The sequence below is a fragment of the Carassius carassius genome, chromosome 37, assembly GCF_963082965.1.
Source record: "Carassius carassius chromosome 37, fCarCar2.1, whole genome shotgun sequence".
Classification (NCBI taxonomy): Eukaryota; Metazoa; Chordata; class Actinopteri; order Cypriniformes; family Cyprinidae; genus Carassius; species Carassius carassius.
This window is the reverse complement of record NC_081791.1, coordinates 1,039,298-1,044,127: the sequence shown is the minus strand read 5'-3', so window position 1 is coordinate 1,044,127 and position 4,830 is coordinate 1,039,298. Positions and strand designations below refer to the sequence as shown.

Sequence of the window (4,830 nt, the reverse complement as noted above, 5' to 3'; positions counted from 1 at the left end):
TTAAACCATTGATTTATCTCTATCAACATAATCACACACAATATTGTAGTAACAAGATGTTGTAATCTTTATTTGCTGGAAAATGACAATCAGTCAAGTTTGTGTTTTAAGCACATCTGACACATTCCTAAACCTGAAATGTAAAGCAGAACGTGCTCCACTGGCAGGTTATTGTAGAATATGGAAGCACACTGCCATATGCATAACTTATTTTTGCACTGTTAATCAATTTTACATTTTCACTCAGTGCAGGTTAATGTAAGGAAGATACTGTACTACAGATATTTAAATCCTTTTAGTATGTACTCCACTTCTTCACTGCCTGACCATCATCTTAATGTTTATGCAGTTCAATGTTTTTATTATTTTTTATATCTAAAGCAAGTATTTAGATGTTTTTCATATCTATCACGGTCTACGCATGATCTGTTTCTGTTGTTCTGATGAAGGAAGCTTGTGTTGGGGAGGATTCAGTGTCTGTTGAGGCACATGTGAATGTGTTATAAAGTGAGTATCAAAAAACACATCCAGACCCCTCGACGGTCAAAGACCACACGACAGGAACATGCTCCTGGAGACGCTGAGAAAGCACGGAAGGAATGTCTGTGGAGGATGTACTCAAAAAATACACATACTTCAGGACACCTGCTGGAGTGAGTATATTAAAAAAAAAAACTTATCAACTGTAAAATATCTTGTTTCAAATCTTTTCAGGTAATATTTTATTCTTCTGTACCTTTTTAGCCCATCCGTCAATAGTTTTAGAAAACAATGCAAGATTTATCAGTCTATACAAGAACATGAAATGCATCGTATATTGTGAACGTTATACATTAGCTTCTGATTGTTTCTGCAGTTCTGCAGTGTACGTATGTAGCTACACCATCTGAGCCAAAGAGGATGGAACAGAATCTGATGAATCTGAAAAGTGTTTTCTTTTTTTCTCTTTATTTTTATTATTATTATTATTGTTGTCATTATTCTTTTTATTTATTTTATGAAAGGGGGACCCGGCTACACCTTTCCTACCATACACCTGATGGATACTGACTGTAAAATGGCAATCATAGTTCGAGGGCTCAGTGTGGTGACAGAAGATGGAACAGATGTGTGTCAGTGCATCAGCCTTGATGAAGCCTTCATAACAGCCTTCTGTGTGTATTCTGCTTTCAACATTACATATCCACCACACCTGAGAAAGACACTGACTTTCCTTCAGAGGCACATTGTCAACATTAGAAGATGGAGTCAAGCACTGTCAGTAACTTTACTCTGAATGATTAGCCTCTTGTATTAGATCCTCATGCCTTGACTGTACCATCGCCCAAAGTGCACTCGGAGGACATTCACTCTTTTGAAGTTAACCCAACATGTTGGAGTGGTAGATGCACATTAACCAAATAGCTTGCTCTATTCTTTTTCTATTCTATCTGTTTTCTTTTTATTTATTATATTATTTAAAAGCCCTTGCTATGTGTACTGTGTTAAGCTATCTGAGACTTGTTATAGCTCTTATATATCATTGCTCTTTTTGTTGTTTTTGATTGCTTCCACTTTGTCCTCATTTGTAAGTCGATTTGAATAAAAGCGTCTGCTAAATGAATAAATGTAAATGTAAATGTTAGTATAACCTGTGGTATAGATGAGTGCCAGTAAACTTTTTTCTGATTCCATTCTTTTAGGAACCATGCACAGGAAGCATAAGTACTTTTTGTACTCAGTGAAGAGTCAGTAGTACAGTTGTATTATAATATAATGGAGAAGGGTCTGGCTGCAGACTTGCACTCTCAAACACTTGCGCTTCTTTTTTTATTGGATATTTTATTCTAGTTATTGGTTACTTCTTGTTTGAATCTCTCAACATTTGTTTTTCTCTTGTGTAGGTATGGTTGACTGGAAGTCTGTCAGTCCAGATGTGAGGAAGACATACAGAGTGAAGCTGGAGTTCAGCAGATGTGTGATGGTCTTGGAAAGAAGGGCATCTTCACAGCTTTCTATTCAGACAAAGAGTTTGCTGGATTCTGTTCTATGGACTGCTACTACAAAATGAATTAATGAATGAGTGGTTTATCTATCTATCTATCTATCTATCTATCTATCTATCTATCTATCCTTTTACTTGAATTGGTGACTGAAACTGAAAGCTAAATAAATGTTTTAGTGGATAAAGCTGTGTCTGTTTGCTTAATTGGTTAATGTCACTTAAAACAAGGTTACTTAACTCTCCTGACTAATTTTTAAAATTGATAATTTAATGGTTTTGTCATATTTATTTTTCTCTATCAGGCAAAACCTAGTTTTCTAGTGTAACACTTTATAATAAAGTTTCATTTGTTGACTGATGTATTAACTAACATTAACTATGAGCAATACATTTGATACAGTATTTATTAAACTTTGTTAGTTCATAAAAATACAGCTGTACGTTGTTTGTTCTTGTTAGTTTACTAATGTTAACAAATACAGCTGACTTTAAATGACTTTAACTTAAGAACAGCAAGTGCGACTAACCGTGTTAAGAGACGTTTGTATTCTCAAAAATAATTGTAATCTGTTTTTGATTATTGATAAACTAAGACCTAAACGTGTGGTGGTGATTACGTCAGTAAGCCATTTTGAAGGTACTTTCGAAAGTAATTTAAAATAATATTCTTTACATCATTAACGCTGTTTTTACATTGGATATATTTCTATTGGTTTTATAGGATTATGTGTTTAATTTATCGCTTTCTATTAATCTATAGGCCAATAGCGATAAAGAGTACGACTCTTCGTTGAATCGATTCATCTTCCCTCGGATAGTAATGCCTGTGACCTTGATGACGTATTTTTGACAGTCGTTTCGCACACCGCACTTCGTAGTCGTAATTCGCATGTCGTGTGTGTAACAGAGCTATTGTGAAAACAAGCGCCGTGTCTGTAAACTGTCACAGTCGTACATTTTAGAGTTGTACTCTAAAAAACACACAAAATCGCGTATCTGTAAACTGTCGTGGCCGTAGATTTTGGAATCCAACTCTGACAAAAAACTGAATTACGTACAATAGTTTTAAATTACGCACGAGTATATTAAAATTACACACAAATGTTTTGAATTACGTACGATTACTTTTGACAGTGATTTTATTCCATAATTCAGCTTATCAGCTCTATGTTACCATAGACAAGTCAGTGGTTTGCTGTCGTGACTCTCGCAAACAGCACTGAATGTGCACTGAAAACAGATTTCCAGGTAAAAAAATATTATTTTAAACCTTTTATCAGCATATGTAGACTCTGCAATAAATCGCCGATCTATAGTGATGTATTATTTTTTTGTCATCTGGCGATCCACATGACTTCTGTCAAAGAGCCAGGTGCGGCTCGCGAGCCGTGCATTCCCGACCCCTGTTCTATAAGATGAATTCTTTAAACAGTGGTAAAACAGGATGTGTGCTGATCCTTCAAGAGTCTGTCCATAAAGCCTATAAAGAATTATTCTTAATATACAGTATTACACAATACTTCAGCATGTTATTCTAATTAAGTGAGGGTCATTTTATCAGTAAAATAAAACATTCCTAATAATTCAGCACTCCTGAATATAAGGAATATTTCACTTCCAGCCTTCAAGGATAATTATATATCACTAATAAATTATTAAATACTAAATGTTTAGTAGTTTTTTAAGATTGATGTGATTTGGAATTGGTAAAACGTGTTTGGAAAAAAATATAATCAGAATATCAATGTGCCTAATTATTATGCACTCAGTGAAAAAACATTTTTAATGATTTTATTGATCTATAAGCATTTGTAAAATATCTTTGCCTGCATTACAGCTTAGTCTTCATCTGAGCTGAACTGTTTTACTGTTACATCCATGAGATTGTGTGTTAATGTAGATAAATGTCATGTCACAAGATGTTTGTCATAGTACCAAATGAGTTTCAAATTACTATTTGCAGGATAAAAAAAAGAGAAGTAAAAAAAAATGTATTTTTTTTATCTTATGTTGTAATTAACAATTATTAACCTAATTATATAAAACTATGTTGTCAAAGTCCTTCAAATTAAATTCTACTAGGTTTTTTGTCCCTAAAACTGACAGAAAATGATAAGGCCTAAGAGATTTCTTAAGCTGTAATGATGAAAAAATAAAAAATAAAAATAAATCAACAACACACAATTACTGGTTATTTATTTATTTATTCTAGTGATTAAAGAGATGTTAACTCTCTCTCTCTCTCTCTCTCTCTCTCTCTCTCTCTCTCTCTCTGTCTGTCAGGCAGGCCCACAACCACCCCACCCCCACCCCCTCCCACTCAACACATCCCCCCTCTCTTCCCTCACACTGACAGAGTGGCCTCAGAGTGAGATCAGATGTCTGACAGTTTTTTAATTTTCTTTTAATCATACAGTGTTGTAATTGTATATTGCATATTTCCTCAGAATGACGTGTCCTCTTTATGAAAAATGATTTTGAAGTGGTTGGAAGCTGCAATTTAAAAATACAAGACAATTAATGTTTCCCTTTCTACTGATATTTCAAAAAATCACCATGGCAAAACCGTTCAAGCTACCCTAAATCCATTCGCAATTTAAGTTTTAAGTTTGGTGTGTATAGTGTAATTCTCCACTGAGTAGAATTCATTAATTCACAGCTATATTTAAAAAAAAAATCACCATTTAAACCCAAATAGCCGACTTCCTGTTGGTCGTAGCTGATGACTGTAAATGAAAAAGTTGTCCGTCTTGATAAGAACAATTTATGTACCAAGTTAGGTGTCTGTAGCTAAAACTAACCCCCCCACTTTTGACAAAAGGTTGCGCTATAGAGTTCCTCTTTCA

The 4,830-nt window shown here is 34.2% G+C and overlaps 1 long non-coding RNA gene across 1 annotated transcript; it reads left to right on the top strand.

The window, feature by feature from the left end:
* The first annotated feature begins 388 nt into the window (after window positions 1–388).
* LOC132117635 (uncharacterized) lies at window positions 389–1,641 on the top strand. The gene is made up of 2 exons (XR_009425788.1): window positions 389–653; window positions 1,005–1,641. It is a non-coding gene; the product is annotated as an uncharacterized LOC132117635 (long non-coding RNA).
* Window positions 1,642–4,830: the final 3,189 nt, after the last annotated feature.